Source organism: Mus musculus, chromosome 11 (assembly GCF_000001635.26).
Source record: "Mus musculus strain C57BL/6J chromosome 11, GRCm38.p6 C57BL/6J".
Classification (NCBI taxonomy): domain Eukaryota; kingdom Metazoa; phylum Chordata; class Mammalia; order Rodentia; family Muridae; genus Mus; species Mus musculus.
In genome coordinates this window covers 10,237,736-10,248,465 of record NC_000077.6, presented here as the reverse complement: position 1 = coordinate 10,248,465, position 10,730 = coordinate 10,237,736, and the positions used below count along the sequence as shown (strand labels likewise).

General features: G+C 39.2%; 1 pseudogene; it reads right to left on the bottom strand.

The window, feature by feature from the left end:
- Nucleotides 8,016-9,118, bottom strand: Gm11996 (predicted gene 11996; annotated as a pseudogene).

The following is a 10,730-nucleotide window of genomic DNA, read 5'->3' as shown; positions in this document are numbered from 1 at the left end:
GGTTGATGACTGCATCTTTACAGAGGAGATACTATATGAGCTGAAATGAGGTAAAGGCATTGCAAAATGAGAGAATTGACTAAAATACAGACATTTACAACAGAAACAATAACTTAGCCAGCTACAATATACTAGCATCAAGTATTTCATTTCACTTAAGTTTCAATAAGGCAGATATTATTTAAATTGAAAATATTTTCTCTCATTATATAAAGTAGTGTTATTTATGCTACTTATGCAGGTAAATGTGAAGGTATGGTGCTTTGTCCAAAATTTTGAAATCAGGCTGACTCTGTAAATGAAAATAGTTAGTCCCTTATACCCTCCCCCTGCCCTGCTCCCCAAACCACCCACTCCTGCTTCCTGGCCCTGGTGTTCCCCTATACAGGGGCATATAAAGTTTGCAAGACCAAGGGGCCTCTCTTCCCAATGATGGCTGACTAGGACACCTTCGCCTACATATGCAGTTAGAGACAAGAGCTCTGGGGTTACTTGTTAGTTCATATTGTTGTTCTTTCTATAGGGTTGCAGACAGCGTTATCTCCTTGGGTACTTTATCTAGCTCCTTCATTAGGGGCCCTCTGTTCTATCCAAAAGACGATTGTGAGCATCCACTTCTGTATTTGCCAGGCACTGGCATATCCTCATAAGAGACAGGTATATAAGGGTCCTGTCAGCAAAATCTTGCTGGCATATGCAATAGTGTCTGCACTTGGTGGCTGATTATGAGATGTATCCACGGGTGAGGCAGACTCTGGATGGTCCATCCTTCTATCTCAGCTCCAAACTTTGTCTCTGTAATTCATTCCCTATTCTAAGGAGAAATTAAGTATCCACACTTTGGTCTTCCTTCTTGATTTTCATGTGTTTTGCAAATTGTATCTTGGGTATTCTAAGTTTCTGGGCTACTATACACTTATAAATGAGTGCATGTCATGTGAATTCTTTTGTGATTGGGTTACCTCACTCAGGATGATATCCTCCAGATTCATCCTTTTGCCTAAAAATTTCATAAATTCCTTGTTTTTAATAGCTGAGTAGTACTCCATTGTGTGTAAATGTACCACATTTTATATATCCATTCCTCTGTTGAGGGACATCAGGGTTCTTTCCAGCTTCTGGCTAGTATAAATAAGGCAGCTATGAACATAGTGGAGCATGTGTCCTTATTACCAGTTGGAACATATTCTGGGTGTATACCCAGGAGAGGCATTGCAGAATATTGCAGTAGTACTATGTCCAAATTTCTGAGGAACTGCCAGACTGATTTCAAGAATGGTTTTACAAGCTTGCAGTCCCACCAGCAATGGAGAGTGTTCTTCTTTCTCCACATCCTCGCCAGCATTTGCTGTCACCTGATTTTTTTTATCTTAGCCATTCTGACTGGTGTGAAATAGAATTTCAGGGTTGTTTTGATTTGCATTTCCCTGATGATTAAGAATGTTGAACATTATTTTCAGGTGATTCTCAGCCATTTGGTATTCCTCAGTTGAGAATTTTTTGTTTAACTCTGTACCCCATTTTTAGTGGGGCTATTTGAATTTCTGGAGTCCATCTTCTTGAGTTCTTTGTGTATATTGGATATTAGACCCCTATCAGATTTAGGATTGGTAAAGATCCTTTCCCAATCTGTTGGTGGCTTTTTTGTCTTATTGACAGTGTCTTTTGCTTTACAGAAGCTTTGCAATTTTATGAGGTTCCATTTGTTGATTCTTGATCTTACAGAACAAGTCACTGCTGTTCAGTAATTTTCCCCCTGTGCCCATATCTTCGAGGCTTTTCCCCACTTTCTCCTCTACAAGTTTCAGTGACTCTGGTTTTATGTGGAGTTCTTTGATCTATTTAGCCTTGAGCTTTATACAAGGAGATAAGAATGGTTCAATTTGCATTCTTCTACATGATAACCGCCAGTTGTGCCAGCACCTTTTGGTGAAAATGCTGTCTTTTTTTCCACTGGATGGTTTTAGCTCCCTTGTCAAAGATCAAGTGACCATAGGTGTGTGGGTTCATTTCTAGGTCTTCAATTGTATTTCACTGATCTACCTGTCTGTCGCTGTAGCAGTACCATACAGTTTTTATTATAATTGTTCTGAAGTACAGCTTGAGGTGAGGCATGGTGATTCCACCATAGGTTCTTTTATTGTTGAGAACAGTTTTTGTTATCCTATGTTTGTTTTTGTTTTTGTTTTGTTTTGTTTTAATTCCAGATGAATTTGCAAATTGCCCTTTCTAACTCAGTAAAGTATTTGATTTCTCCATCTATGGTAATTGAGAGATTTGTTTGGTATAGTAGCCTGGGCTGGCATTTGTGTTCTCTTAGGGTATGTATAACATCTGTCCAGGATCTTCTGTGTTTCATAGTCTCTGGTAAGAAATCTGGTGTAATTCTAATAGGTCTGCCTTTATATGTTACTTGACCTTTTTCCCTTACTGCTTTTAATATTCTGTCAGTATATTTGTTGTTCTGATTATTATGTGTCAGGAGGATTTTTTTCTGGTACAGTCTATTTGAAGTTCTATAGGCTTCTTGTATGTTCATGGTCATCTCTTTCTTTAAGTTAGGGAAGTTTTCTTCTATAATTTTGTTGAAGGTATTTATTTGCTGGCCCTTTAAGTTGAAAATATACATTCTCATCTACTCCTATTATTCATAGGTTTGGTCTTCTCATTGTGTCTTGGTTTTCCTGGATGTTTTGGTTTAGGATCTTTTTTGCATTTTGCATTTTTGATTGTTGTGTACGTGTTCTCTATAGAATCTTCTGCATCTGAAATTCTCTCTTACATTTCTTGTATTCTGTTGCTGATGCTCGCCTCTATGGTTCATGTTTTCTTTCCTAGGATTTCTATCTCCAGGGTTGTCTCACTTTCGGCTTGCTTTATTGTTTCTACTTCCCTTTTTAGATCTTGGATGGTTTTGTTCAATTCCATCATCTGTTTGGTTGTGTTTTACTATAATTCTTTAAGGGGTTTTTGTGCTTCCTCCTTAAGGCCTTCTACCTTTTTAGCCATGTTCTTCTGTATTTCTTTAAGTGACTTATTAATTTCCTTCTTAAAATCCTCTTCCAGAATCATGAGATACAATTTTAAATCTGAATCTTGCTTTTCCGGTGTGTTGGGGTATCCAGGACTCGCTTTGGTGGGAGTGCTGGGTTCTGATGACGCTGAGTGGTCTTGGTTTTTGTTAGTAAGATTCTTACATTTGCCTTTCACCATCTGGTAATCGCTGGTGTCATATGTTCTAGCTTTCTCTGGCTGGAGCTTGTTCCTCCTGTAATCCTTTTAGCCTCTGTCAGCAGTCCTGGGAGTCCAACTCTTTCTTGAGTCTCAGTGGTCAGAGTACTCTCTGAAGGCAAGCTCTGTTCTTGCAGGAAAGGTGCACAGAGGTCTGGAGCTCATCTTTGCCTCCTGGCTGAAGAAGAAGGCTGGAAAGAGACCCTGTTCCAGAAGCTATGTTGCTTCTGCAGCCTGTGCTCTCTCCTGTGCAGACTCGTTTCTAAGGGACCTGGGATACAAGATGGCACTCTCAAATATGCCTGTGATCAGAGCCTTCTCTGGAGGCCAACTCTCCTCTGGCAGGGAAAGTGCACAGAGGTCTAGAGCTCAGTTCTGCCTCCTGGCTGAAGATGAATCCCTGAAATGGTCCCTGTCCCAGAAGCTATGTTGCTTCTGCAGCCAGCGTGCTCTCCTGTGCAGACTGGTCTCTGAGGTACCCAGGATCGTTCTTTTGATCTTGATGTGAGATTAAAACTAATTAAAAACTTGGGTTTGGAAGAGGTATCTTTGTAATGACACACACTCTACTAAGTCTAGATGAAATGTAGCAAGTCAGACTTGACAGAATTAAAAACTCTTGACTTTCTTGTAGAAAAGATGAGAATTTCAGGTGCAGGATTGAAAAAAGCACTTGGCATATGTAATACAAGGCAAAGAATTACATCAAAAAATCACAAAAGTTAAAGTATTAAGAGAAATAATGTAGGGCTGGAGAAATGGCACAACAGTTAAATACACATACTGCTCATCCAGAGTCCCAAAGTCACTTCCCAACAGGACAGGTAGTTCACAACCACCTACAGCACCATAACTGTAGCTCCAGGGAATATCACACCTTTGTCACTGCTGGCACCGGTACTTATCTACAAACACACACATATAAAACTCACAAAAAATAAAAGGGATGTAAAAGAGAGGTTACAAACCAAAGAAACAGAAGCTCCTCTTTTAAAAGAGGACAAGTCATAGTTCTAGCTATAATTTGCAAAAATTCACAAGTACCCCTTCGATGACTCAAAATTCTCAAATAGGAATTGTGACCTGTTAATCAGTCATCATGTTGCCTTAATTAAATCACCTTATATGTGTTCAGGAACAGTGAAAGTAGAAAGGCTGGGAGCATCAGTTCTGATGAGGCTGTAGAGCAAATGAATTCTAATCTGTTACTATTGCTAACAGGAAATCTGTAACTATTTTGAGGAATGATGCAAATGTCAGCTCCAATCTTAGGTAGTCATCCTCCCATAAAAGGATTTTCTATGGAGTATATTTGCAGACCCACACAGCAATTACATGTGGATCTTCATAGCAGCTTTACATGTAATAATCAAAAATTGGAAACAACCTTAAATGATCTACAAATGAATGGGTCAAAGAATTGCAGAAAATTAGTAAAATATTTAGAAACTTAGCTGCCTTTTCCCAAAAGTGAATGGGTGAAAATTAAAATACTATAAATAAATGAAATCTGACACAAAGTTGTAAAGAAATTATTAACCCACTGAACTGACTGTCTTGAGATGACAAAATGATTACTAAGTGGCAGGATTTAGCTCAGTTCTCCTGAAGGAGGTGTGAGAACATTGACTAGTAAGGGGCATTTGGTGATGGAAGTGTTCTACAGCTAGATTAAAGTGGTGGATTCTTAAGTATCCATGTGAAAAACATCAAATACTCACCTCTAGTGGCTGGCTATTTTGTAAGATTAAAGGGAAATACAGAGGTGTTGCATCTGTGAGCAGGTAAGTAGCCTGTCCTGAGATCACCTTCTGTTCAAAGAAGTTGCTTTGCAACAAAAATATGAATGCATAGCAATGATGTTTTCAGAAGTGTGAATGGGTGAAGACCCCATCCCATCCTTACGCGTGATGCATGCCTTTAATCAGATTTATGAGATGAAGAAAAATGGGAAATGGCTATTTTTCTATGGGAGTCTATGGAAGTCATTCAGAGCCAGAAGAAGAAATTAGCCATAGGGCAGGCCAAGGTGAAGAAAAGATATAACAGAAGGGTGTGAACTACAAGCCTTTTTCTCAGGTGGGGTATCTCCAAGACCAGCCATGTGACAGTCCTATGTAGGTGCTCACAGTGGGCTAACAGGAAGATAGCAGTTTACAGGAGAGAAAAACACATTATCTTTAGTGTGCAGGTCCTGGGAAGGTGTACATGCTCCTGTAACTGAATCCCCTTCATTACTCCTCTAAACAAACAATCTGATGAAACTCAGTGCCATACACACACACACACACACACACACACACACATACAAACATGCACACAAACAAGCACATACATGCAAGTTTTTGCATAAACACACACATAGCCACACATGTGCAAGCACACACACACAGATAGAGACAGAGAGAGAGAGGAAAGCTGGAAAGAGGAGAATAAGCAGAGTTGGATGAGGATGAGACAGGGAATCCCCTTAGGAGGATGACTATGATTGAAATACATTATGCTCATGTGTGAAAATAAAACATATTATTATATGTGATCCACATATGCTAAAAGGAAATATTAAAAGAAATAGAAGAAATTCAACAAGATGAAACAAAACGATTGGGCTACCTTGGTGCACCATTTCTCCATTCTAATGAGAATGAGATGTACACGGTGAAAGTATGACTGGTCAATATCCATTTCATGTATAATATTTTCACTGAACAGTAGAAAGATGAATATTAAGACTCATGTTCCTAGCATAAATGTGTCTTTTATTTTTAAAAGATAGGAAGCAGAAACCCAAGATAGTAAGTCAAGATAGAGATAAAAAGAAAACAAAAACAAAACAAGCCTTTGTATCCTTAGCATCCCTAAGATCACTGCCTTCCTTTTATTTGAACAGGGTTCTTCATAATCTATTTTGCAGAGAGTACAAGATATTGTCTCCATCTTTACTTACAAACTAAGGTATTCTGATTGTGTTCTGATATTGTCTACTGAACATCAGGATTTTGTGTGTAGCTTCTCGCCTCCTTGACAGACTGTAATGACATGCCATATAATGACAGGAGTTATCTGCCTTCCTCAGTAACTTCAGAGAAGAAAGAATGAAATCACTTTACATTTTAGGATAGTTACCTATTGGTCAAGTGAACTTTAACAAAGCAAACAGGAAGGAAAAAACAAAATATGGATGATAAATTTCATGATGAGCCTTTTTTCTAAAGTCTAAGTCAAGAGACAATTTGTCCTTTGAACTTATCTGAGTACATCCAAGGGCCCAATGGAGCTTTTTGCCAAGATCTTGGCTATCTTGTTTTATAGCTTGTGGTAAACTAGTGAGCAGTCCAAAATATAGCAGTGTGTATCCACAGGGGTCCTCCCCTTTCAAACACATGTTTTCTTAGATGTCAGGCCCTGTGATTGTGAATAATCATTAGCACATAGTCTGCTGCAGTGATTATTAGAATCATAGGCTAGGACAGAACTATATCTGTAGATCAGATTATCAAGAAAACCCTTTGCTTTTGGATTTCTGTCTGTTTGGGAAAACTCAGGAGCCATTGGGTGGTGGTAGAAAAAAAATCAATCCTGACATGAAGGAACTTCACAGTTCTTAAGGTTTTAATATATGGTTAATTGAAATGCAAAACAAGTAGAATGCAAGGGGCTAAGAAATTAGGGGAAAAAATCCCTTTTTTGCTAAGTGTGCAGTGGTATTATGAGTATTGTGCAAAAGATAAAAACTGCTTTGATTTTATCACCATTCTAGAGATCTAAACTGACAATGTAGGGCAAGTTCTAAGAGCCTAACAGCCTCTCTATGGGCACTATAAAGAAACTCATTCATCTTACTGCACTTAAAGCTATAGTAATCAGTTAAATGGCCAACAGTATTCTGTGGTGAGGGAAAAGTAGCAACTCATAAAAGAATGTCTTCTCTTCCTTGGAATGTGACTTCACCTGAACCAAGTACCTTGGTAAGACATGTTGTTTTCTTTTCATGTTCAAGGAAATAGCAAATTAGCAGGGATAATGGAGTAAAAATTCTCCAAAACATATAAATGGGAAACAATGGTAGTTGTGACTAATCTATACCAATGAAAAATGGAAGAACTCATAAATGGGTAGTTCTGAAGGTTTTCAGAGAGGAGAATGAAGAAATTATTCCAGAAATACTTTGTAATGTGACACAGTAACAAGTCATTGCTGGGATTTGCTACCTGGACAAAAACACATGGAAGTGATTCAGCTAATTTTCTAATGTTTCAAGGTATGAGCATAAAGCTGTCTACAACATGAACAAATGAAAAGTGTTCCAACACAGCGACCCCATTTATACAGTACTATAAAGAGTTAGTTTAAGTCAGTGAATCTATTACAGTTGAAATACTGATGTACAAATACAGACTTAAGAACAAATTGACTCTTTACTCTGGGAAGTTCTGGCAAACACTAAAAGATCAAAATGTCTCCAAGTACAAGAAAGACAAATTGCTGAGTCTTCATCAATTTATTTGTAATAACAATAACTAAAAATACAACAGGAAGAAAAAAGATGTCAACCATTAGAATAGACAATGTCAATGCCTTGTACAACTTTCATATATCAGTCAGATAAAACATTAATAGAAGATGAAAGTTACTGGATAAAAGAGTTTAGATCTGCTTTCCTAAGCTCCCAGTCATGTTTCAATGTATTCTGTAATTACTTCACTCATCTTCTTTCCAAAGGCACTTATGGCCATTTGCCAACTATGTACTGAGTGCAGAGAAATACTTGGGGGGGGGGGGATGTGCCGTAAACTTTATTGATGGTATTCAATAAAGTAGGGAGAGCTTCCTAAGCCCTTCCTGTTATTATGGGAGTCTTGGATGGAAAATGTGAGGAAGATGCTCAGTGTTGGGAACCAAGATGGGACAGGGACTCCTCAGCAACCGAGGGCCTCTCTCTTGCTCTCAGTGTCCTTGCTGGGGTGGGTGGTCCAGCATTTCTTATTTCTTGGAGGCCATGTAGGTCATGAGGTCCATCACCCTGTTGCTATAGCCATATTCATTGTCATACCAGGAAATGAGCTTTACAAAATTGTCATTGAGAGCAATGCCAGCCCCAGAATCAAAGGTGGAAGAGTGGGAGTTGCTGTTGAAGTCGCAGGAGACAACCTGTTCCTCAGTGTAGCTTAGGATGCCCTTCAGTGGGCCCTCAGATGCCTGCTTCACCACCTTCTTGATGTCATCATATTTGGCAGGTTTCTCTAGGCAGCATGTCAGATCCACAAGGCATACATTGGGGGTAGGAACATGGAAGGTCATGCCAGTGATCTTCCCATACAGCTCTGGCTTGCCCACAGCCTTGGCAGCACCAGTGGATGCAGGGATAATGTTCTGGGCAACCTCACGGCCATCATGCCACAGCTTTCCACAATCTTTTGAGTGGCAGTGATGGCATGGACCATGGTCATGAGCCCTTCCATGATGCCAAAGTTGTCATGGATGACCTTGGCCAGGGGGCCTAAGCAGTTGATGGTGCAGGATGCATTGCTGACAATTTTGAATGCACTATAATATTTCTCATGGTTCATACCCATCATAAGCATGGGGGCATTGGCAGAAGGAGTAGATATGATGACCCTTTTGGGGCCACCCTTCAAGTGGCCCCTGGCCTTCTCCAAGGTGGTGAAGATGCCAGTAGACTCCACAACATACTCAGCACCAGCATCACCCCATTTGATGTTAGCAAGATCTTGCCTCTAGAAGATGGTGATCAGCTTCCTGATGATGACAAGAAACAATCTCCACTTTGACAAGTGCAGATCAACAGCCAGGCCTGGTAGTCAGGTGCCCAATACGGCCAAATCCATGTACTCCAACCTTCACCATTTTGTTTTCGAGACCAGGATGGTACTGTACAAGAAGATGAGGCTATCTCTGGAACAGGGAAGATCAGAGGGTCAAGAGAAATACTTCTCAATGTTCAGATTAATGGGGGATTTGAGCTTAGACATATATCTGATGATGTGAAATTTCATGGCCATCTTCATACTATGCTGTTCATTGGCGAAAGCCAGTGCTAAATGCTTTCATATTTGTTTGTTAGTTTGGTTTTGCTGTTGATGTTTTAAGAGGGCTTATTTAGTTCACATTTACAGGCTGATGGACCTTACCAATGACAGAGACTCTTGGCCAAAAATTCCTTTGCAGCAGGTAGGTCTGGTTTTTGCTGTTAATGTACCCTCTGGGCATCGCTAGTCCTCCTATGAGTGGCTTAGATGGATATACTTTATAGCTGATGTATCCTATAGTGTAACTGCTACAAAGAGCAAGGCAGAATATGCAATATCTACTTCACCATCATAATAAATCAGGAGTAACACTACATAGCCAGAAGGATTATAATAGTTTGTATCATCACGGAAATTTTAGAAGTATATTAAAATGGTGACCTGCCCTCCTATATCCTTACTCAAAACACCTAGTATTAAATAAAACACATATTTTATTCTGTAGAAGCCAAATAAAAGTGGTCTATCATACAATTAATTAGATGGTAGCATCTACAGAGTCCATCATCTGATACATCAGTTTAAAATTACGTTTTATAAATATTTGCTGCTTGATACTTATCAGCAGTGGGAAAAGGGAAATTCAACTTTTGGTTGGCCAGAGAAAAATTCCCTATTACCATGTTCATCCAAGTTCTCCTAATCTTGGAGCCATCTCTCCAGCCCCAGCACTAATTGATTTGAATCTTGATGAGATGACATTTCTTAAGTTTTCAGAACTGTGTTATGTTAGCCAGGTGAGCTTCTAATTCGACCTCTTCCTGCTTTAGCCTCCCCCTGGCAGAAACAGTGTGAGGCTGTAACCTAATTTGCTTGCATGTTTTGTTTTCACCCATAAAAGAATGCTCTAGAAAATATTCTACAGAGTGCTTCAGCTTTTACGTTTCATGATTTTGGAGATAGGGGATTGAATGCAGGATGCAATCGGGCTTAGGCATTCAGAACCACTCAGCTGAACTCAGCCCTGATGTCTGTGGAATTCTATCATTTTATTGTCTTTGTGTGCCCTTCATCTTGCTCTTCTTTCATCTCCTGCCATTTAGCAAGGCATATCTACTGAATTGGAGCAGATAAAAAGGGCATGCTTCTCCTGTTTAAAGCTTAATGGGTTTCCACCCTTCGTCTTATGGTCTACAGCACATTCTAGAGCAACAGATAACTTTTGCTTATTTTTGAAAATTAGGTCAAGATGACATTTACTTTTTCAATTGACATTTTTTCCTATCTAATTGCCTGCTTATTCATCTTGACTTTGTGAGTAGGTTGCAATCTCTGTGCCCATTGTTCTGTTGGTAAATGACATATCATGAATGATAGTCTCACCAGTTTGAGACCTAGAGACATAATTCTAGATAGTCTAGTTCATGGTTTTTGTTTCCCCAAATTACATTCTTCAGGCAGAAATGTAAGCCTATTTCTGTTCATTGTTCTTTTCTGTTATTGAAGGTT